The sequence below is a fragment of the Ascaphus truei genome, unplaced genomic scaffold (assembly GCF_040206685.1).
Source record: "Ascaphus truei isolate aAscTru1 unplaced genomic scaffold, aAscTru1.hap1 HAP1_SCAFFOLD_1912, whole genome shotgun sequence".
NCBI classification, from domain to species: Eukaryota; Metazoa; Chordata; class Amphibia; order Anura; family Ascaphidae; genus Ascaphus; species Ascaphus truei.
Genome location: NW_027454816.1, coordinates 1 through 25,000, shown reverse-complemented (window position 1 = coordinate 25,000; position 25,000 = coordinate 1). Strand labels below are relative to the sequence as shown.

Below are 25,000 nucleotides of genomic sequence, written 5' to 3'. Positions count from 1 at the left end.
CTCACTCTCTCACACTCTCACTCTCTCTGCCACACTCTCTCTCTCTCTCCCACTCTCTCTCTCTCCCACACACTCTCTCTCTCCCACAAACTCTCTCTCTCCCACACACTCTCTCTCTCCCACACACTCTCTCTCTCTCCCACACACTCTCTCTCTCCCACAAACTCTCTCTCTCCCACACACTCTCTTCTCTCCCACACACTCTCTCTCCCACACTCTCTCTCTCCCACACTCTCTCTCTCTCTCTCTCTCTCTCTCCCACACACACTCTCTCTCTCCCACACACACTCTCTCTCTCTCTCTCCCACACTCTCTCTCTCTCCCCCACACTCTCTCTCTCTCTCTCTCCTCACACTCTCTCTCTCTCTCCCACTCTCTCTCTCTCTCTCTCTCTCCCACACTCTCTCTCTCTCTCCCACACTCTCTCTCTCTCAATCTGGATATCTTATTTACCCTATATATCTTAACTGCCCTATACTACACCAAAATAACCTATAATGCTTTCTTCCAGATCTGACTCATGCTTCACACGGAAGACATCGGCATCCCCCCTAACCCAGAAGACAGGTAGGGAACACATCCCCTCCAATGTATAACATTGCGGGAATGAGGGTACCCGGACTTTGAGGGACTGCGGATCAGGTAAGATCCCAGGCGGGATTGCTGCTTTAGATATTGTGAAGCGGGGACGTCCAGACACTGGTTAAGGGGTTCAGAAAACTAGTCATTCACACCTGGCTTTTATTTCTAGATCCGACATTTACACACACACACACACACGTAACAAGGACTAATTGTAGTATAATGTAATACAATAAATACATTTATGTCAAAAACGAATGTTCTGACTAGGAATTTATTAAATGTATTTTATTAATATATTTTATTTTAAAGCGGGGTTGGGGGCGGGACTAGGGGCGGGGTTGGGAGCGAGACTAGGGGCGGGGTTGGGAGCGAGACTAGGGGCGAGTAGATTTTTGGGTTGGGTCGAGTAGATTTTTGGGTGATTTGTCGAACACTGCCAATAGTATATACTGTATAAGCAATTAACATACAGCACATGCATGAATATTACACCCCCACACACACATACATATACTGTACTATACACACCAATAGGTATATACTGTATAAGCATTAACATACAGCACATGCATGAATATTACACCCCACACACACATACATATACTGTACTATACACACCAATAGGTATATACTGTATAAGCATTAACATACAGCACATGCATGAATATGAGACCCCCACACACACATACATATACTGTACTATACACACCAATAGGTATATACTGTATAAGCATTAACATACAGCACATGCATGAATATGAGACCCCCACACACACATACATATACTGTACTATACACACCAATAGGTATATACTGTATAAGCATTAACATACAGCACATGCATGAATATGAGACCCCCACACACACATACATATACTGTACTATACACACCAATAGGTATATACTGTGTAAGCATTAACATACAGCACATGCATGAATATGAGACCCCCACACACACATACATATACTGTACTATACACACCAATAGGTATATACTGTGTAAGCATTAACATACAGCACATGCATGAATATGAGACCCCCACACACACATACATATACTGTACTATACACACCAATAGGTATATACTGTATAAGCATTAACATACAGCACATGCATGAATATGAGACCCCCACACACACATACATATACTGTACTATACACACCAATAGGTATATACTGTGTAAGCATTAACATACAGCACATGCATGAATATGAGACCCCCACACACACATACATATACTGTACTATACACACCAATAGGTATATACTGTATAAGCATTAACATACAGCACATGCATGAATATGAGACCCCCACACACACATACATATACTGTACTATACACACCAATAGGTATATACTGTGTAAGCATTAACATACAGCACATGCATGAATATGAGACCCCCACACACACATACATATACTGTACTGTACACACTAATAGGTATTATCTTATACTATATTAGTGAAAGCACTGTATGTTTGCCTGCCTGTCTGGATGTCCGGTGTCCCTCTCATTGGTCCCCTTGGCCCCGCCCGCCCCCGCACACCTCTCATTGGCCTCACACACTCACACCACCCCCTTGGGCCCGCCCCCCACACCTCTCATTGGCCTGAGGCGGAGTGACGGGCCAAGGTCCAAAAAAATAATAAAACCACCACACACACACACACACACACACACACACACACACACACACACACACACACACACACACACACACACCACACACACACACACACACACACACACACACACCCCACCTACCCACCTCTCTCCCCGCTCCAAATCACCTCTCTCCCCTCTCCAAATCACCTCTCCCCCCTCCCCAAATCACCTCTCCCCCCTCCCCAGCGGGCATCACCTCTCTCCCCGCTCCAAATCACCTCTCCCCGCTCCCCAGCAGCATCCCCCTCTTCCCCCTCCCCAGCGGCATCACTCTTCCCCCTCCCCAGCGGCATCACCTCTTCCCCTCCCCAGCGGCATCACCTCTTCCCCCTCCCCAGCGGCATCACCTCTTCCCCCTCCCCGCTCCAAATCACCTTTCCCCCTCCCCAGCGGCATCACCTCTCCCCCCTCACCGCTCCAAATCACCTCTCCCCGCTCCAAATCACCTCTCCCGCTCCAAATCACCTCTCCCCGCTCCAAATCACCTCTCCCCGCTCCAAATCACCTCTCCCCGCTCCAAATCACCTCTCCCCCCTCCCCGCTCCAAATCACCTCGCTTCCCGCAGCTGCCACGCGGCGCGTAAGATGGCGGACCCCCTTCCTCCCTCGCGGCGCCGAGTCAGACGTGGCGGCGCCCGGAAGTACAGGTAGGTGTCGCTCCCCACCTCCGGCGCCAAACGGAACTGAGAAAGGGCGCATCAACTGAGGTGTGTGTGTGTGTGTGTGTGTGTGTGTGGTGTGTGTGTGTGTGTGTGTTTGTGTTTCTGCCTCAGACTCACTGACGCGCGAGCAAACACACAGTGACTGACGCACACACGCTACATGAAGCTGTAAAGGAGGGAGGGAGGGGGGGACTGGATTGATGTGAATGGGGGACAAACAGAGAGAAGGGGGAGGAGAGAGAGGAACGGGGAACATTACATCCCGGGCAACGCCGGGTCTCTCAGCTAGTACTGTATAAGCATTAACATACAGCACATGCATGAATATGAGACCCCCACACACACATACATATACTGTACTATACACACCAATAGGTATATACTGTATAAGCATTATCATACAACAAATTTACTTTAATTAGAATTAGGGAAAGGAAAAAAATATGTGGGAAAATAAAATGCACACAATAATAAGTCCCTTTATTTTGTTTTTCATGGTTTTACGGTGCAAGACAGTTTGTAATTTACAAATAAACAATACATACATATTCTACCCCCCCAAAATACACATATACTAGCCCACCCAAATACACACACTACCCCCCAAAACACACACTACCCCCCCAAATACACGCGCACACACTACCCCCCTCAAATACACACACACTACCCCCCCAAAACACACACTACCCCCCCAAATACACGCACACACACTACCCCCCTCAAATACACACACACTACCCCCCAAATACACACACACTAGCCCCCCAAATACATGCACACACACACACTACCCCCCCAAAATACACACACACTACCCCCCCCCTCAACTAAAAAACACACTAATACTCCCCACCTGCCCCCAAAACACACACCATACACTGTCCCACGCTGGGCCGCTTTCATGCCGGTGTGCGCCACAAGAGGCCGGCGTGGGACAGTGTAGGAGGCAGACAAGCAGCTGGGGAGATGCCGGGCGGCAACAAGAGGCCCGACCAGTGCCTGCCGGGCCCCCCTGCAGCCACCGGCAGCACAGCGAGGGAGAGAGGCAGCGCAGCGAGGGAGAGAGGCAGCGCAGCGAGGGGGAGAGGCAGCGCAGCGAGGGAGAGAGACAGCGCAGCGAGGGAGAGAGGCAGCGCAGCGAGGGAGGCAGCGCAGCGAGGGAGAGAGGCAGCGAGGGAGAGAGGCAGCGCAGCGAGGGAGAGAGGCAGCGCAGCGAGGGAGAGAGGCAGCGCAGCGAGGGGGAGAGGCAGCGCAGCGAGGGGGAGAGGCAGCGCAGCGAGGGAGAGATGCAGCGCAGCGAGGGAGAGAGGCAGCGCAGCGAGGGAGAGAGGCAGCGCAGCGAGGGAGAGAGGCAGCGCAGCGAGGGAGAGAGGCAGCGCAGCGAGGGGGAGAGGCAGCGCAGCGAGGGGGAGAGGCAGCGCAGCGAGGGGGAGAGGCAGCGCAGCGAGGGAGAGAGGCAGCAAGGGAGAGAGGCAGCGCAGCGAGGGAGAGAGGCAGCGCAGCGAGGGAGAGAGGCAGCGCAGCGAGGGAGAGAGGCAGCGCAGCGAGGGAGAGAGGCAGCGCAGCGAGGGAGAGAGGCAGCGCAGCGAGGGGGAGAGGCAGCGCAGCGAGGGAGAGAGGCAGCGCAGCGAGGGGGAGAGGCAGCGCAGCGAGGGGGAGAGGCAGCGCAGCGAGGGGGAGAGGCAGCGCAGCGAGGGGGAGAGGCAGCGCAGCGAGGGGGAGAGGCAGCGCAGCGAGGGAGAGAGGCAGCGCAGCGAGGGAGAGAGGCAGCGCAGCGAGGGAGAGAGGCAGCGCAGCGAGGGGGAGAGGCAGCGCAGCGAGGGAGAGAGGCAGCGAGGGAGAGAGGCAGCGCAGCGAGGGAGAGAGGCAGCGCAGCGAGGGAGAGAGGCAGCGCAGCGAGGGGGAGAGGCAGCGCAGCGAGGGAGAGAGGCAGCGCAGCGAGGGAGAGAGGCAAGGGAGAGAGGCAGCACAGCGAGGGTGAGAGGCAGCACAGCGAGGGAGAGAGGCAGCACAGCGAGGGGGAGAGGCAGCACAGCGAGGGAGAGAGGCAGCGCAGCGAGGGAGAGAGGCAGCGCAGCGAGGGAGAGAGGCAGCGCAGCGAGGGGGAGAGGCAGCACAGCGAGGGAGAGAGGCAAGGGAGAGAGGCAGCACAGCGAGGGTGAGAGGCAGCACAGCGAGGGAGAGAGGCAGCACAGCGAGGGGGAGAGGCAGCACAACGAGAGAGAGAGGCAGCGCAGCGAGGGAGAGAGGCAGCGCAGCGAGGGAGAGAGGCAGCGCAGCGAGGGAGAGAGGCAGCACAGCGAGGGGGAGAGGCAGCGCAGCGAGGGAGAGAGGCAGCGCAGCGAGGGAGAGAGGCGAGGGAGAGAGGCAGCACAGCGAGGGAGAGAGGCAGCACAGCGAGGGAGAGAGGCAGCACAGCGAGGGAGAGAGGCAGCACATCGAGGGAGAGGGGCAGCGCAGCGAGGGAGAGGGGCAGCGCAGCGAGGGAGAGAGGCAGCGCAGCGAGGGAGAGAGGCAGCGCAGCGAGGGAGAGAGGCAGCGCAGCGAGGGAGAGAGGCAGCGCAGCGAGGGAGAGAGGCAGCGCAGCGAGGGAGAGAGGCAGCGCAGCGAGGGAGAGAGGCAGCGCAGCGAGGGAGAGAGGCAGCGCAGCGAGGGAGAGAGGCAGCGCAGCGAGGGAGAGAGGCAGCGCAGCGAGGGAGAGAGGCAGCGCAGCGAGGGAGAGAGGCAGCGCAGCGAGGGAGAGAGGCAGCGCAGCGAGGGAGAGAGGCAGCGCAGCGAGGGAGAGAGGCAGCGCAGCGAGGGAGAGAGGCAGCGCAGCGAGGGAGAGAGGCAGCGCAGCGAGGGAGAGAGGCAGCGCAGCGAGGGGGAGAGGCAGCGCAGCGAGGGGGAGAGGCAGCGCAGCGAGGGAGAGAGGCAGCGCAGCGAGGGGGAGAGGCAGCGCAGCGAGGGGGAGAGGCAGCGCAGCGAGGGGGAGAGGCAGCGCAGCGAGGGGGAGAGGCAGCGCAGCGAGGGGGAGAGGCAGCGCAGCGAGGGGGAGAGGCAGCGCAGCGAGGGGGAGAGGCAGCGCAGCGAGGGGGAGAGGCAGCGCAGCGAGGGGGAGAGGCAGCGCAGCGAGGGGGAGAGGCAGCGCAGCGAGGGAGAGAGGCAGCGAGGGAGAGAGGCAGCGCAGCGAGGGAGAGAGGCAGCGCAGCGAGGGAGAGAGGCAGCGCAGCGAGGGAGAGAGGCAGCGCAGCGAGGGAGAGAGGCAGCGCAGCGAGGGAGAGAGGCAGCGCAGCGAGGGAGAGAGGCAGCGCAGCGAGGGGGAGAGGCAGCGCAGCGAGGGGGAGAGGCAGCACAGCGAGGGAGAGAGGCAGCACAGCGAGGGAGAGAGGCAGCGCAGCGAGGGAGAGAGGCAGCACAGCGAGGGAGAGAGGCAGCACAGCGAGGGAGAGAGGCAGCACAGAGAGGGAGAGAGGCAGCACAGCGAGGGAGAGAGGCAGCACAGCGAGGGGGAGAGGCAGCACAGCGAGGGGGAGAGGCAGCACAGCGAGGGAGAGAGGCAGCAGCTGGGGAGCGGCAACCTGTGGACGAAGGAGAGCCGCATGTAGCTGCGGACAGCGCCGCATGCGGCTCGGGAGCACAGGTTACCTACCCGTGGCGTAGTACAACCACAGAGACATTGATCACGGGCTGGGACGAGGGGCGCATCTCCCACAGGGCTGACCGGGCTATAGCTAGAAGATTTGTTTTTTTGGGGGTGGGTCGCAATTTTTGGAGTAGGCAATTTGTTTGCGTCTTATCTTATGCGGACTGACCCCCCTCCTATAGCATCGTACTGTCATGGCGACCCGACGTTACATGACGACGCGTTGCCATGACTGAGCCACTAATTGATCCACCAGTGCTGAAGCAGGGATATCCTAAAAAACTGACCTGCTGGGGAGGAGAGGAGGGGGTGTGGGGGGGGGTGGGTCTTGAGGACTGGAGTTGAGAGACCCTACGATAGACAACAATAATGACCTAATGACAATTTTCTTCTACTGTATCTCAGGTCACTGGCTGCTTCGTGGAGTATTGTCCCTTGGGAGCACGTCTTATTTGTGGCAAAGCGTTTGACAACGACGCTCAGTGTGGCCCCCTCTTACCCCAAACATGCAAGAGGTCTTTCCAGGAAGGTATGGCAGGAAATGTGGGGGTTCTCTTCACGGACTCGCATTTGGGTGGATGGAGTTTTTCGCTTTCATGGGGAAAAGTAGAAGTATATATTTTTCAATGAATAATAAGGGACTCTCCCTCGTAAATACGGTCCCTTCGTTGCTGGTCTCTTTGGCAGCGAAGCGGTTACAAAAAGTAAACAGCAATTTATTTCAACAATGAATTACATTCATAGGGTGTATGACACCCCAAACACATTGTGTCTTGGATTCCCATACATCTGCTATGATTTCTTTGTCTTAAACCATGGATTGCTGGCAAATTAACTTCATTTTCCAATATAATCTCCATCAATTTCAAATCACGAGGCATCCCTTGAAGTTTGAGTGTAGTTTACCATGAATAATATCCAATTGGATACTAAAGTTACCATTTCAACTCATAGCTCCATCTCTCCTATGCTACTTAATCTTTTGCAATAAACTTAATGAGGTCAGTCAAACTCTAGGGGAAAATTAATATCTTGGAATTTAATTAGATAAAATGGGATTTACGTTTTCCAAAAACCAATAAAGACCCAGCATATGCTTATGTACAATGGTTGTGTTTTCTTCTTCCTACTATTAACTCTTTTACTTACAGAACAACCTGGAGTGTACACCGTGGGCGATGCTTTAGGTCTTGTAAGCAAGATCCAAGAAGCACAAGGGGAGCATAAACTGTGGGACAAAAGGTCAACAATGTTCCTCCATTGGATATGCAGTGAAGCCACCTTCGTTGGGTTTGAGAAGGTCTTAGTCATATTCACTTAGCTGTAGAATAACTCTCCCACCATAAAGAGGAAGACGGTTTCTCAGCCTATTGAATAGTGGTCTGTGTTTCCCTTCGATACTCATTGACTCTGCATAGCGAGTCATGCCCATTATCACACAGATGAAAAGACCTGGGGGCCTATGCATGAAGCGCCGATAAGCCATGTATCGAGGCCTTTTTGCCAGAAATTCGTACTGCGATTCAGTAAGCCCCGATAAGTCGCTGATAAAAGCCCTTTTTGGCATTTTATGTTTCGCAGAAGAAAAAAAATCGCCAAACGAGCCGAGATAAGCCACTAATCGGCAGGTTTTCAATCTCGTGCAATTCTAGTAGCCCCGATTAGCTTATCAGGGTTAATCGCGGCTCTAGAATGGAGATTTCCTCTCAAAATTGGCACCCCAGGAAAAATTGGCAGGAAGGTGGTGAGAAGCTGCTGAGAAGCGGCAAGAGAGGGGCTTAGGGGGAAAAATGCATTTTTCCTGCATCGGATTGATGCCGGGAATCTCCGGAGCTGATACCAATTAATATCAGCACCGGAGGCCCCCGACATGAATCCCATGCAATAAAAAGCATTTACAGGCAACTTCATTACCTTAGCGGCTAACCGCTAAGGCAATTAAGGGGTTAAGGAACAACAGCAGCTTTATTGGGGGCAGAAGGGGTGAGTGAAGGTGGTACTTGGCCCTTTACTCGCCCCCTCTGCCCACAATAGACATTACAATATGTTATAATCACAATACACAACCCACCCCCTGTGCCCCCACATAAATTTATTTTGTATTTTTTTATACACAGGATTGATACCAGAGGCTGACGGGGGTCCCCGCTAGCCTGCGGTACCAATCCTGTTGCAAAAAAAGAATGTGGAATACATTGTAATAAATACACCTCCCCCCACCCTCCAACACATACAGTACAATAATGGGCAAAATAACTATTATTCAGATGGATAATAGCTAATTTGCACATTATAAAATCAAACATTAGCCAGTCAGCATAAATAAAGTAAATAAAACTTCCTACTTACCCCTGCCATCATGAAGGGTGTCCTCATCAGCATACTGCAGGTCCATGTCCTCCGTTGCCAGAAAGAATACAATAAATAATACAATCTAATGACCACTAACCCCTTAATCACCGTAGCGGTTAATAACCACTATAGTAATTAATGGGTTAACCCCTTTCCCCTGCTACCCACCCGTGAGGCCTAACCACTCACCCCGGACCAACTATGCCCACCCTGTACCCATTGATTGGCATAGTGGTATATCATACCCATATAATATGGGCATGATAGGCCACTATATCACTCAAGGTCAACCTAATAAAAATAATTAAGGCCAAAAATACACAATAATCACAAATACAGAAGCACATAAACACCCAAACAATAAAAGAACTAAATAGCCTACTAGAACACATCACAAATAATTATCTATCACCAAAATAGCAAAATTATTACAATTATGTTATTCCAAAACAATACAATTAAATAAACAACTATCCAAGCAAACTATTAAACAAATAAAACCACTAGCCAACAGACACAAATAATTAATTTACAACACTAGCCAACAAATCAATTAATGAATTAAAATCAGCCAACAAATCTAATAAATAATTAAAACGCTAACCAATCCTAAAATGTACTAAAAAGAAGCCATCCAAATTCTAAACAATTTAATCCAAACACTAAACAGAAATAGAAAAAATAATAGTCGATAGAAAACAAGCATTTGCCAAAAAATGCATTGGCTATCACTGTATTTATCTGTACCCTAAGGGGGCAAAGATTAATACATTAGCAGTCAAAAGGCAATGAAAAACATAAAAATAAATACAAAAACCTGTAAAAATAAAATTACATACTGTACATTCAATATTTTTCTTACCTTTAGTAACTGTGACAAATCGGGGGGCGTGTTCCCTCCTTACCTGTTGAACTTCTGATCGCCGCCCTCTAGCTGGTACTCAAGATTATCTGATGTCTGTCGTTGTCCTGAACCCTTCCCTGCTTCTGCAGAGGCCACGTCTCCGCTCCGCCCCTGCCTTGTGATCTCTACAGGAAGTGACTTCAAGCATTATGAAGCAAGCGACGCCATCTTGCTATCTGGCAAATCCTGCCCTCGTCTCCTGACAGGAAGTAAGCCTCACTGACTCTCATTGCTAACAGCTGCCGCTGCCCTTTAAATACAGTCCATTGCTACCTGCCCTGGGTCCTGCAAAGTACTACACCAGTACTCTATGCTTCTTGTACCTGCCATCACATGCTGTCCCTGCCTGGACTTCCTCTGGGACCCTTACTCACCTCCTTTGGATTACCAGAAGACTGGGACATTCCTCCTTTCTTTACTGAGGTTAGTTTTCCGTGGCGGGTAGTGTAGGGCCTGGTGAATAAGGTTTACCTTGAAGTGGTAGCAGGCTTACAATACTTTGGCCAAAGCATTCAACTAAAGAACCCTTACTTTGTATTTAGTATTGCTGCACTCTTCTGTTACTGACACTACGCCTTTTAGGAGGCTAGACATCCTCCAGGAAGTAATTCTATTGTGACCTTGTGCTCTGGACTCTACCTCCCACTTGCTCCTCACTAGTGGCATACCTCACACCCCCGCGGTGGTGTCTGAGAGCGCACGCATACTCCTATATGCGGCGCGTTCACGTGACTGTGCATCGCTCCCCAGCTGCGCGGCAACTTCTCCTATCTCGTGTCTCCCGTGGCTTTCCCCTACCTCGCTATCGGGTCCTCCTCCTTGTCTTGGCTTGTGCGTGGGAGCACAAGCGTCACAGAAGCGTTGACCCTCCGAATCCCGGCGTATCAGGAAGCTCTCATACCGCAACGTCATCAAAGTCAATCCAACGCCATCCACCTTGAAGATCCTGAACAGGTAACAAAATTCTTCTCTCTTATCTTCTTTCACCGTCTTCAGAACAGAATGTTCTCTCGTCATCTTCTTCCTGTTAAATGAGACATACACACCTTATATATTGCCTGTGACGTCACATTTTCAGGTCAGATGGTACAGATCCAATCTGATTTGACGCTAATTTGCTTGCGGTGTGTAAAACTAAATATACATAATTCACCATATTGGCTATCTTTCTCAATGCATGCTGTTTTAAACACAGCTTTTAAACAGAGGCTGGGATGAGATGCAAAGCCATTAGACCTACTCACATACATGTTTCAACCTTGATGGGTATCATCAGTGTGAGGCTGGTCTTAATGGCTAGCAGGTTTGAGACTAGACTAGGTAATCACCACTTTCATTAAGGTTATGGTGGGTTAAAAAAGTGACAAAAACCCTCCACAGTAAAGCATAAAGCAACTGTAAATATTACTGTATGTTCATTTGCATGTCTTAGACAGGTCTGCAACCCTGTCTTTCCCCATTGTCACCCAGCATACAGCGCTTCCACTGCAGCAAGGGATTCTGGGAAATGACATGCAAATGAGCACTCAGTGCCACCTTTTGTCTCAAGCTCGTATTACACAAGCCAATCCTCAAGCCAATGCATGCTGTTTTAAACACAGCTTTTAAACAGAGGCTGGGATGAGATGCAAAGCCATTAGACCTACTCACATACATGTTTCAACCTTGATGGGTATCATCAGTGTGAGGCTGGTCTTAATGGCTAGCAGGTTTTAGACTAGACTAGGTAATCACCACTGTCATTAAGGTTATGGTGGGTAAAAAAAGTGACAAAAACCCTCCACAGTAAAGCATAAAGCAACTGTAAATATTACTGTATGTTCATTTGCATGTCTTAGACAGGTCTGCAACCCTGTCTTTCCCCATTATATATATATATATATATATATCGTGTCTGTGAGGTCTGGCTCTGGTGACTCCCATTCTACGCGTTTTGCCACCAGATAGGCTTCACCAGGAGTACTTTGATACTTTGATACTCCTGATGAAGCCTAAACGGTAGTGAGAAGCTTAGAGTGGGAGTCATCAGATCTCAGCAGCCCTCACAGACACGTTAGACAAGCCCTGAGCCGATACCGGAAGTGACGTCATAGAAAACCAGATGTGACACAACGGAGCCTGCAGAGACGCCGGCAAGGAGGTCAGCAGCTGGGGAGATACCCCAGACCATCGGTGCCACTGAGGGGACGGGGGCGTGTAGAGGGAGAGGGGGTTGGCCCGGTATTAAAGGGTTTGCACCCCATATGGCCACCCCCTGACCTAACCAGGGAGGCAAGGGGTTAACTGGACTGCGGTCCAGGAAGGTGGTTTACACCTTGTCATGTCATGAAAATGTATGTTCCCCTGTTCCCATGTTTCATTATAATCCTGTATTTTAATGTTTTAAAGTGCATTTCTGTATCTCCAGTTCTGGAGGTCACAGAGAGTTGATATTTGGCCAATATATGGAGTCACTGTAGGCATTAAGAACTGGCAAATTTCGACCCACTGAGCCCACCAGAATGGAACTTATTAATATGTGTAGATATTAAAGTATATATATGGTATTTTGGATCTGATCTGAAAATGCAGACTCCATCTGCTAGGCTAATAGGTCATGAAGGGCAGCCGGCTGATTGAGACTAAGCACCGTGATCAAAAGTTAACTGCCTGATTGTTTACATTAAGTACTAATCAACAGATCAAGTACTAATCAACAGACTGCCACTCTAATTGTTACCTGAGGGTGGAGAATCATCAAACTGGAGTGGTTTGTTATTGTTATGTCTACACCTACAAACAATGCAGATACTTCATTTGATAGACTGGTCGTCGCCCCTGATTTAATTATGGGGCTACCCATAGAGTCCCAGTACACATGGGCTAATTAGCTGGGGGGCATGGGTTAATCTGTGTCTCCACGTTAGGGATTGGATATAGATAATTGTTCACCAATAGTCTGTATTCAATGTTAAGAATAGGGTTACACAGGTATATAAACTGTGTCAACCCTACAGTTTTTAGTTCTTCTTCTGATACCATCTTGAATGTCACCGGATTGCTGGAGAATTGCAAGCTGATACTTCTCCATCCCCCAACCCTAAGTAAGTGTTACCTTCTTGTCTGTTAATTGTACTATATTGCTGTGTTCACCTTTTTTAAGGAATAAATTATATTTTATTATATCTAAGCCTCGTTCAGTTCAACCCAGATATTCGGTGTTCATTATATCTTGTCATAAGCTACCGTGACAGGGCGGTGAGGAGATAAACCACCAACGATATCTTCAATGTTGTGAATCTGCTTTGAAAATTCGTACAATATGTAAGTACGATTCTTATCCTTTTTATAAATATACAAGTTTTCCAATTGATCTGCGCTATGGTATACTCTCTCTCATACCGAGGTGCATCCCTGAAAACTACACAAGCAAGTTTGCCACAGTTTTGGAATTCCGAATGATACTGTAATTCCCTGCACTGTGAGTAGGCATTCAATAGGAGCCAAGGCTCGGAATACTCACTCATTAATCAAGCGCTTACACTTTAGATATTTTTTCTTCTTTTTGTTTACCCTCTCCCATGCTCCCCCTGGACTTTGAAGAACATTTGAGCCTTTCTGGGACCAGTGAAGACAGTTCCTACCAGAGGTTTTGAGCAGGTCGTTGCAACAATATTTTTCACAATTTATCACCTTTTTTGTATGCACTAATATTTCGGCACTTTTTATATTTGTATATTTTTTATATATCACCGTATTTCACGTGTTAATTTAAAATTCACTGTGGGAGCGCCTAATTGGTCACTATTTGTTCAAATTTACCGGTCTCTCTGCCGGCAAACAGGTCAGGAAACGAGTGAAAGTGAAGTGCTTGTTTTTCATCCGCATGATTCTGCATCTCAGGTTCAGATCACTATTAACGCAGTTTCGTACAATTAGCAGCAGATGCAGTGAGCAGAACGTCTGACATTCTGCAGGGTCCCTGAACTTGGAGCGCACACAGAACTTCTGAAGGGCTCTTGTTTGTTTGTGTGACTTTTAAAGCTAGGCTGGTAGAATTACACTGCTGATTATCCATGAGTGTTTGACCTCTCTTCAGTTATTAGAATAACAAGATTGCTGGCATTATGGGCATAACAATGAATGCAGAACGTAGAAGCAATAGATGTTTTTCATCATCATCTGATGTGAGACTCACTCAAATAAAACAGGATTTTGTAGCATTATCAAGTAGCACTTAGTCTCACTCAGTGGAGAGCAGTATTATGAATTTGGACTGAGGGGGGTCATGCACTAAGCAGTGATAAGTGCTTTTAAGTGAGATAAAAAGCCATTATAGCGTGATATTGCCTGCTGTGAGATTCACAAAGCAGTGATAAGTCTTTTAAGTGAGATAAATCCCTTTATAGCGCGATACTGCGTTCTGTGAGATTCACAAAGCAGTGATAAGTGCTTTTAAGTAGCCATTATAGCAGGTTACTGCACTGTTGTCACTGCTTTGTGAATCTCACAGCAGGCAGTATCATGCTATAAAGGCAGTTATCTCACTTAAAAGCACTTATCACTGCTTTGTGCATAGCACCCAGAAAACCCACTTATCACTGCTTAGTGCATAACCCCCTTAGTCTTACTCAGTGAAAGGCAGTCATTTAGTGGGAAAGTATATAAAGAGGAAAAACAAAGGAAGAAAAAATAGCGCAACACTGTGTGGCAATGTGGATAATTTAAAGATGGACTCAAGCCGTTCCCACACCAACAGCAAACAGCAGAACTCTTGAGAAATCCTTATTATAAGAAAAGAGAGAAGAAAAATAGTGCAATATATGTGTTACCCATGTAAAGGTATTATAGAATGCACTTACAGAACGGAAGAGAAATACTGGCAGTAAGACACCCCAGGGTTCATGGAAGTATTCGCGCCGTCCACCCCTCCTCTCTTGCCTCTCCTCACACGAGTACGCAAGTGACGTCACTTCCGGAAAGGGCTGCCACCACCGCAGATCACTTGGCTCCCCGGAGCTACAAGCCTTTAGGTGGTAGGTCCGCTGCTCTCCTGGCAAAGGGTCAGTCTTTGATGTCGGCAAGTGACGTCGCTCGCATACACATGGGAGGAGAGGCAAGAGAGGGGGTGGACGGCGCCAACTCCAGGATGGCTTTGAATACTTACGTGGGCCCTGAGTGGTGCTACTGCCTGTATTTCTCTTCCATTTTTGAAGAGCATTCTATATTACCTTTACATCAGTTGGACTCCGTTTTGCAATCCTTTCCTGCCAGAACCTTTTGGCAGTACCAGCCCCCTTGGTGACCGCATACTAGCAATCCTGGTCTGCTCCAGCCCAGCAGTTAGGGATTGCACCCCCTTTGCTCCTTACAATACCACCCCAATCTAGCTATATCTATACTATATTTCTAAATTTGTTATTCCGTCTGTTTGTTTGTATGTCCGAAGCATCGAAATCTCACAAACGGCACCACGTAGCACAACAAAACCCAGTTTTTCTATCTTCGCTTTTACAAGAAAACTTTTACTGGACATTGTGCTGCGGATTTGTAGGTCAACGCAACTATTACGCAACTATTTTGAGCTTCCAATATGACTCACCTCCCAAATTATGGACATTCTAAGTTTCCATCGGGTGTCCAGCAAAAATGTTAGAGCGGGGAGGGGGAGTGGCTACTAAGGGAGGGGGCGTGTCCTTGGCTGGATCGGATCTGTGTGATGTGAGATGTGCGGGGGAGATGTGCCGCGGGGGGGGAGATGTGCCAGCTAGCGGGGGGGGAGGGGAGGTGTGCCAGCTAGCGGGGGGGGGGAGGGGAGGTGTGCCAGCTAGCGTGGGGAGATGTGCCGAAAGCGAGGGGAGATGTGCCGCGGGGGGGGAGATGTGCCAGCTAGCGGGGGGGGAGGGGAGGTGTGCCAGCTAGCGTGGGGAGATGTGCCGAAAGCGAGGGGAGATGTGCCGGCAACGAGGGGAGATGCGGCAGCAGCGCGGGGAGATGTGCCGGCAGCAGGTGGGGGGAGGGGGCGGGGCAGGGAAATGTGCCGGCAGCTCCCGGGCGAAGCCGGGTACAAAAGTTAGTATGGATATAATTACTTTCTGTGAAGGAAAACTCTCTCCAATTCATCTCAATGAGTTGGAGGCTGTCTGTGAAAGGAAGGGTCCCTGTTAAAAGCAATTTGTTGCTTGCAGCGAAGGGGTTACGCCAGGGGTTCTCAACTCCAGTTCTCAAGACCCAAACCTTCCCCACCCCCCAAACAGGGTATCCCTGCTTCAGCACAGGTGGTTAAATCAGTGATTGAGTCACCTATGCTGAAGCAGGGATATCCTGAAAACCTGACCTGTGGGGGGGGGGGGGGGATCTTGAGAACTGGAGTTGAGTGCCTCTGGGTTAGGCACTCAGTTCTCTGTTAAAAAGCCCTAATCTCACAGCCTGCACATCCTTGGAACAAAGCACAACACGACTCGCAGGAGCTGCACAGCAAAACACCTTTATTAATCAATCAAGATTGTGAAAAGCAATTAAATCTGTGTTGTATTGCATATATTACAATCTCCATCCCACTACCTGCAGATGTCCCCACGCTGCGCCTGCAGGACGGGGGCCGCTCTTGCCTGGGATTGGAGAGAGAGACTTGCCCTACTGACCCCTGCTGCTGTGTATGCAAATGAGAACACAGAGGAAGTGCGGGGATTGTAATCATGTCTATGGTATGTCGTCTTTGTTTGTTAGGTTGGATGACAATGCTGAAGCAGTGAGTTATTATGCTATATTGATTCTAAAGGACAAAATTCGATATGTTGAGCTATAAAATTCATGTACTTTTCCGGCAAATGTTGTTATATTATGGGCTTGAGACTTAAAGAGGCAGTCGGCACGGGACTTAAAACGGAAAAATATACAGTATGCCGCCTTTATTGAAAACGAATTAATTACCGAAGCTAACGATCGATTAGTTCTCCCGTGATCTATCAGCAAAGATCCTGCTTCTCAGGGTTCACTAAATGGCCGCCTTTCAGTTTCAATCAATCCTTTAGTCAGTGTACTCAGCAGCTACAATATATTCTTATATTACTACGGTAGCATTATCTATTGTTACAGTTTGCAGCTCAAACTGCTGGGAATATTGGCAACCCCGTATCCCAAACAGGAAAGTGTTGCAAATATCTTGCACTGCTGGGGGAGGTGGGCTAAAACCTGCTATTGAAATGAAAGGATGCTTTAAACCTCATTCAAAATGGCATTGAGTTGAATAAAAAATAAAAAATAAAGTATTATCTGAAACTACAGAACGGATTCTTTTTTTTTTTTTTTAAACACGTAGGATATTGCATGGATTACTCCTTTAAATTTGATGTATATTTTTGGGAGCAGTGATATTAACTCCGGCAAACACTTGAGAATGAGATAAATGGACACGATGAGTCTGGGTGTAATAGTACAATTCCAAAGTGCGGGGTCACAGCCTCAGGCGAGGAGAATCCGGCTTGTGCAGCCAACACAACACAGACAAACACATTCCTTCAAAGTGCCGCTCTCCTCTAAGGCTGAGGACCCGCTGCGGTCGGCGCCACGCATGCGTCACTCACCTGCCCATGATGTCCTCCCGAGCTAGTCCCTCCTCACTGCAAGGCTCACTACGCACTGTGACGCCGCCAGGGGATACAAGAGGAAGGTGATCCCGAGCGGTGATGCGTCCCGTGGTGCGCTGGTGAGCCTATCAGCACTGTGGGCTGAGCTTCCCCCACCTCCAAAAGGTAGGGGGGAAGAGTGTGTGTGTGTATATGTGTTGTGTGTGTGTGTTGTGTTGTTCACCCGAACTATCTGCCCCTCCTTCGCTCTCCTCCCAGACCCACAACCGACCGGACCTTCCAAAAGCCTTAGGCCGCGCCCACCCAACCCGCTTTGGCCATGCCCTTCCTCCCGCGCTGAAAAAAGTTCTGCAGACCGCAAATCGCGGTGCAGTGACTTGCACGCGCCGCCGGCAAGCAAGACGGCCGTGCTGGCGCGTGCAGCGGGTCCGCAGCCTAAGGCAGAGGTACAAAGCAGAGCTCTACTCACAAGTTTACAATGCAATTCTCCATTTAATGTGACAGCCAAGAACAGTGGAAAGACGACGTTTCAGGTCCAACCTGATGAAAGGTCAGTATGGGAGCCGAAACGTTGTTATTCCACTGTTCTTGGCTGTAACTTTAAAGAGAACTTCATTATGAACTTGTGAGTAGAGCTCCGCTTTGTATCTGTGTCTTAGAGGAGACCTGCGCTTTGAACAAATTGTTTGGATGTAATAGCTTACATTTATCAGGCAGTAAATCGTTATTATACATCTTCCGATGGGTATTAAGAAGTATCCCTCATAAGATAGCTAGTATGGATTGCACACGCTAGGCCTATTCATATATATTATTTGGGACATGCTATTCTTACACATGACAAATACTGCGCCACATGGGAGAGTTTTCTCAATTTATCATTCTAATAAAGGTAAATGGAACAACCGCTTCCACAGGTTTAACTTTGATCTGTTCTCATGGGTCACTTTGAACATATGGATGTGTAGTACAATGTCCAATAAAAGCCCGAATGATTAGTTCTAACCAGCATTACATAAGTCTCTTGGCTTATATATTGAACATACCAGATGTACCAGACCTTTAATTAGGCTATTTGATTTTAATTCATTGCCTCCTCAAGGTCACCTGTCTATATTTCTAGAAGATGATGAAGCTCAGTTGTCATGGAAGTTTTGTGAGCGCATGAGGGTTGGATGCTCAGAAGAATAATGTAGCCACACAGATGAACACTACAGTTGAATAGAAACTGTGATGGAAACTTCTGCGTTTCAGGGAAGTTTTCTGCCACATTCCTTTGAGTGGGGCTTTAAGCTTTTGTAACCACTGAAAAACCTTCACAGAGCCAGTAGAGTGACTCAGTGCGTAAAGGACTTTGAGCGATGACTTTGAAGCAGGACACCCTCGTTTTAAATCCCACTGCCGCCCCTTGTGACCCGAAGCTCGTTGGGGCAGGGACTGTGCCTATAAAATTCAATGTTACAGTCATTATGTACCACATGTAAACTTTTGATTGTGAAATGCTTGGAGTCCCATTGGGAGAAAAGCGTTACATGAAATAAAACATAGGGGTTACAGATTATCAGTGGCAAAAAGGGACAACATGGCCAGCTGTTCTGTCAATCTGTTCACCTTTCAAAAACTTTGATTTGACAGCAAAGGGTACAGAGATATCCGATTCAGCCAGTATTGAAGGTTAGGGATGTGGTATTTAAAAGTCTAAACTTACTAATGTGTCCCTTTTTAATATAGGGGCCGGTGAGCTACAAGGAGAGATTCAACCAGTCCGAGATTTGGAATCTTCCGATTTAAACTCCGATTGCAACAGTATGTGGCCATGAAGTTGTGCTGTCCTCAGGAACACATCAAATCTTGTGCAGAAATAAGCTAAGTTCTCTAAACCAAGGCTGTTCAACTCCAGTCCTCAAGCCCCCCCCCAACAGGTCAGGGTTTCAGGATATCCCAGCTTCAGCACAGGTGGCTTAATCAGAGGTTGCCGAAGACTGAGCCTCTGATTGAGCCACCTGTGCTGAAGCTGGGATATCCTGAGCTGGGGAGGGGTAGGGGGGCTTGAGAACTGGATTTGAGCACCCCTGCTCTAAACAATCGAGACAAGCAAATCCCTCTCAACCAACCCAAACCCTCTGCTCTCACCGTTATGATATCTGGTCATACTCGTTCTCCTCAGGCACATACCTTGGGTTATTTCTGAATTCCTCTAATGCTCACTGTCTATATTGCCTGCTGATTTGTTTCCCAATCCAATTATAGTCTGAAAATATAGTTCATGTTATTGCACTATGGCCCCATTCCTCCGTAATGTTCTCACTTGGACATATGCAAAGTGGCTGGAATGCCTTTATTTGCTCGTATATTGTGTGTGTGTGTGTGTGTGTGTCTACATAGGATCAAGCTATCGGAAGTTGGTAATAATCACTTGCAATACTTGGGTTGCAAGCAACATGAGCCTGTTGTACATGCCAGGGACAGGCTTAACCAGGCTTGGTTATATACAGTATTAATAAATAAAGATATACATACAGTATTTAACACTATAGATATTCCCTATAGATGTTGCATTGTCTAAATAGAATAAAAACAAAAGAAAGACTGATTAAACCTGTCCCTTGTGCTAGCATTGCTGATTTTTGCCCAGTTAACTCATTTGCTGTCAGTCTCACTATGTTTTGTGACATAAACTGCTTAAAAGACCTGGAGCAGGGGTGGCCAACAGGCCAGGTTTTCAGGATATCCCAGCTTCAGAACAGGTTGCTCAATCAGTGGCTCAGTTGTTGACTAAGCCACCTGTGCAGAAGCAGGGATAGCCTTAAAACCTGACCTGTTAGTGGCCTTGGATGGCTGGAGTTGACCTCTCCTGACCTGGAGTCTCACTGATATAAACCAGCACGATCCAGTAAAATACCAGCCCCTCAAAACCTCACTGATTCTTCTCCTTGGGGGTTAACGTCTCTGCTATTTGTCCACAACAGAAAAACAGCTTTGGTAACAAGCCTAATAAAAAGACATTTGATGTGTGATGGCATAAGCGTGCATTTAATTTGGCTGCATGGATGGTGATTAATTTAGCAGTTTCTTGATTGACCTCATTTAGAAAATAGTTTCTTGCTATTGTTTAGGTACATGCAGAAAAAGACAACCAATGAAAAGTGAAAGACCGGCTTATGTTATATGAAATATATCACACAATTGATGGCTCTTCCAACAGGGAAATAGTCGAACGCTCCTTTTCAGCACTAAGTTCATCATTCATTTTGTAATTATTTAGATGGATTTTCATCTGTACCTTCTGTAAAGCTCCTTCTAGTGCTGCCTTGGTCTTGTTCTCTACACTAATTACATTATTAAAGAAGACACTGACAGTAAAGAAATCAGCATGGTTCATTTATTTCTGCTAGGCTGCTTTACCTTTGATTAACAGTAACAATCAATTGCTTAATGTACAGTCCAGGCAAATGCATAGATTTGTCTTCAAGAGGCAGTTCCTCCTGGGACCAAAGAGTAAAAACGTCTAATCACATTTTGCTGAGGTTAGTCTTTCCGAGCAGTTATTTGGGATCAGCAAATACAAATATCAAGACTAAAACCTGCAACATTATTATTATTATTATTATTACCTTTTTAACTCCAGGGGAATCTTGACTTGGTGTGTTGTCTGACTTGGTAGTAATTGACATTGAAGATAGATCGCTTTCATTGGAGCTTGTCGCAACAGGACCTCTTTGTACCAGACTGTGCACGTTTGTCCTTATTTTTAGGTCTCTGTTTATGTACCATTGTACCACGTTGCGGGGTATGGTAACGCTTTACAAACAATAATAATAACAATGACATGAAGCGCTCCTCTGATGATACACACTTTGATCTGGATAGCAGTTATTTCAAGAGCTAGCACGGGAAAATGCTGTTTAGCAGGTGCAATTATTAATAATTAGGCAGATTGCATCTATTGTGTACGGTTGCACACACCTACAGGACATTAATAACGGCTCATCAGCATTTGAATAGAGCCATGATTAGACTGTTACACTAACACAGAGGTGGCCAACTCCAGTCCTCAAGGGCCACCAACAGTTGAAGCTTTTACGGATATCCATGCTTCAGCACAGATGGCTCAATCAGTGATTCAGTCATTCCCAAAAGGTTGAAACAGCTGTCTGTGAGTAGGTTGTACTGACTATGCAAATCTTTAACACAGGCTGAGCTGAAAACAGGTGTAATATGGCAGCCATACCATTATAGGGGTCCATGTTAAAATGGACTTGTAGCAATAGGTGACACTATGGCCTTATTTGCATGTAATTTCCCAGAATCCCTGGCTGCAGTTGGAGCACTGTATGCTAAGAGATTGATGGGGAAAGGCAGGGTGGCAGACCTGTCTGAGACGTGTGAATGTGCTCACAAGGGGTATTTTTATTTGCTGCACTTTATTTACACAATGTTTGTTTTAATTGCTAGAAGTGTGAAGTATAAGTAACGCAGAATAGAGCAGCTATTTAGCTTACAGCAATATTGATGATCAACTATAATTTCAACTGTCATTGTGGTCATTGCATTTGTTACAGCAATTAATATGTTTAAACACATGTTCATGCTTTTTCTGTTTGGTTTGAATACATGGTCCAAGAAACATAGCTGGCTTTCTTCTGCTTTTTAGAATGAATATCTTAAAGGAGCATTCCCTCCTTGGACCAACGTATATTAATGGAAGTGAAATGTTTCAGAGATTATAGCTGGGTGGTTGTTTTGTTTTTTGGTAACCAAATTCTGATGGCATTATGATGTGGACAGGGGGAGGGCAAAGGCTGTTACTTGGCTTTCTGACGAGGACAGGGTGGGCTAAGGCTGGAGAAAATAGACAGTTGATTGAGAAATATTCTTCCATTTAAAAGCCCAAGGGGAAACAAGTAACTAAATGTTTGCTGTAAGCATAGTTATATTTGTTTAAGGAAGCTAATTTGATTTTTTTTTTTTTTTACATCTTGTTTTTCTATCACATACAAGGGATTGCTCCTTTATAAACCGTAATCTGTTAATTTTGGTAAACCTGCCCCCAATGTATCTAAACGCAAAGCAATAAATCCAAACCCCCCAAAAAGGCTGTCCCTGAGTGGATGAAAATGAACACACTTGGGGGTCTGATAATTCATCTCCCTCAATGTAAAAAAAAAAAAAACCATTTGTTTCATATTAAATCTGGTGCTCTTTGTGTGCAAACACTACACACAAATCTGAGGATGGGCACTGCAGTGTATTCCATTACACAGAACGTGTACTGTCCATTGTATGTTTAGCATATGATAACATAATAACTGTCCCGGAAAACAAAAGGAAAATGCATGTTTCTATCATGGGTGTTATCAGGCCAGCTGAAGAGAGCCCGGAGAGTACACTGCTTAGAGGAGGCGTGGGACAGCTCCCAGCAAACAAGAATTCAAAATGCTTGGGAAATGTACCTGGGAAGCAGAGGTACTCAAGACACCCACCCAACAAACAGGTCAGGTTTTCAGGTTATCCCTACTTCAGCACAGGTGGCTTAATCAGTCCCTGCTTCAGCACAGGTGGGTCAATCACTGATTGAGCCACCTGTGCTGAAGCTGGGACATGGGTGTCCGCAGGAGGGGGTAAGGGGGGGGGGGGCGCTTGCCCCCCCATGGATATTATCCAGTAATAGAATCTCTTGAGTCAGAGCAGGACTGCAGGGGAGGTGCGCCATCTAGCAGCCTGACCCGGAACTTCCTGTCTGCTGCTATAGAGCGCTCCTCTCCCCATGCTGCTCCTGTTCTGACTCAAAGAGAGAGGGGGAGAGGAGGGAGGAGGGGAAGGAAGAGGTAGGCTGGGAGTGAAAGTAGGGCTCTGGGACCTCTTCCCCCCCATGTGCACGTCCTGCTTCAACTGCCTTAACTTAAAACAAATTAAACAAAACCTTCTCCTCCTCCGGCTCCTCTCTCCTTCCCCCTCTCCTCCCCCCCCAGCTCTCTCTCTTCCCCCCCCCAGCCCTTCTTCATCCTTCCTTCCCCCTCCTTCCCCCCCTCCCCCTCTCCCCCGCACACTCACATCCCCACTTCCCCCTCCCCCCCAGCTCTCTCTCTCCCCCTCTTCCCCCCTCCCCCAGCTCTCTCTCTTCCCCTCTTCCCCCTCCCCCCCGCTCTCTCTTCCCCCTCCCCCCCAGCTCTCTCTTTCCCCCCCAGCTCTCTCTTCCCCTCTTCTCCCCCAGCTCTCTCTTCCCCTCTCCCCCCCCCGCTCTCTCTCCCCCTCAGCTCTCTCTTCCCCTCTCCCCCATCTCTCACTCTCCCCCCCCAGCTCTCTCTTCCCACCCCCGGCCTCTCTCTTCTCCTCTCCCCCCAGCTCTCTCTCTTCCCCTCTTCCCCCTCCCAGCTCTCTTCCCTCTTCCACCCCCTCCCAGCTTCTCCCCCCCCAGCTCTCTCTTCCCCTCTCCCCCCCCAGCTCTCTTCCCCTCTCCCCCCCCCAGTTCTCTCTCTTCCCCTCTCCCCCCCAGCTCTCTCTTCCCCTCTCACCCCAGCTCTCTCTTCCCCCCCAGCTCTCTCTCTTCCCCTCTCCCCCCCAGCTCTCTCTTCCCTCTCCCCCCCAGCTCTCGCTTCCCCTCTCCCCCACCCCCCAGCTCTCTCTTCCCCCCTCTCTTCCCCCCTCTCTCTCTTCCCTCGTCCCCTCTCCCCCCCAGCTCTCTCTTCCCCTCTCTCCCCCCAGCTCTCTCTTCCCCCCTCACTCTCCCATTCACCTTCCCCCCTCACTCTCCCCTTCACCTCCCCCCCTCACTCTCACCTTCACCTCCCCCCCTCTCTCCCCTTCACCTCCCCCCCTCACTCTCCCCCTCTCCCCCCAGCTCTCTCTTCCCCTCTCCCCACCAGCTCTCTCTTCCCCTCTCTCCCCCCCAGCTCTCTCTTCCCCTCTCTCCCCCCCAGCTCTCTCTTCCACTCTCTCCCTCTTCCCCTCTCTCCCCCCAGCTCTCTCTTCCCCTCTCCCCCCCCCAGCTCTCTCTTCCCCTCTCCCCCCCAGTTCTCTCTTCCCCCTCTCCCCCCAGCTCTCTCTTCCCCTCTCACCCCCAGCTCTCTCTCCCCCACCCCCCCAGCTCTCTCTTCCCCTCTCCCCCAGCTCTCTCTTCCCCCTCTCTCTTCCCCCTCTCTCTTCCCCCTCTCTCTCTTCCCTCTCCCCCCCAGCTCTCTTCCCCTCTCTCCCCCAGCTCTCTCTTCCCCTCTCTTCCCCCATCTCTCTTCCCCCTCCCCCCTCACTCTCCCTTCACCTCCCCCCCCTCACTCTCCCCTTCACCTCCCCCCCTCACTCTCCCCCCCAGCTCTCTCTTCCCCTCTCCCCCCCAGCTCTCTCTTCCCCTCTCTCCCCCCCAGCTCTCTCCCCCCCTCTCTCTTCCCCCTCACTCTCCCCTTCACCTCCCCCCTCACTCTCCCCTTCACTCCCCCCCCACTCTCCCCTTCACCCCCCCAGCTCTCTCTTCCCCTCTCCCCCCCAGCTCTCTCTTCCCCTCTCTCCCCCCTCTCTCTCTTCCCCCCTCACTCTCCCCTTCACCTCCCCCCCTCACTCTCCCCTTCACCTCCCCCCCTCACTCTACCTCCCCCCAGCTCTCTCTTCCCCTCTCCCCCCCAGCTCTCTCTTCCCCTCT

At 49.0% G+C, this 25,000-nt stretch overlaps 1 long non-coding RNA gene across 1 annotated transcript; it reads left to right on the top strand.

Annotated features, from left to right (window-relative positions):
• The first annotated feature begins 2,568 nt into the window (after positions 1-2,568).
• On the top strand, positions 2,569-19,277 carry LOC142477067 (uncharacterized). Its single transcript, XR_012792165.1, has 5 exons — positions 2,569-2,900; positions 6,949-7,072; positions 16,349-16,485; positions 17,100-17,532; positions 19,099-19,277. It is a non-coding gene; the product is annotated as an uncharacterized LOC142477067 (long non-coding RNA).
• The last annotated feature ends 5,723 nt before the right edge of the window (positions 19,278-25,000 follow it).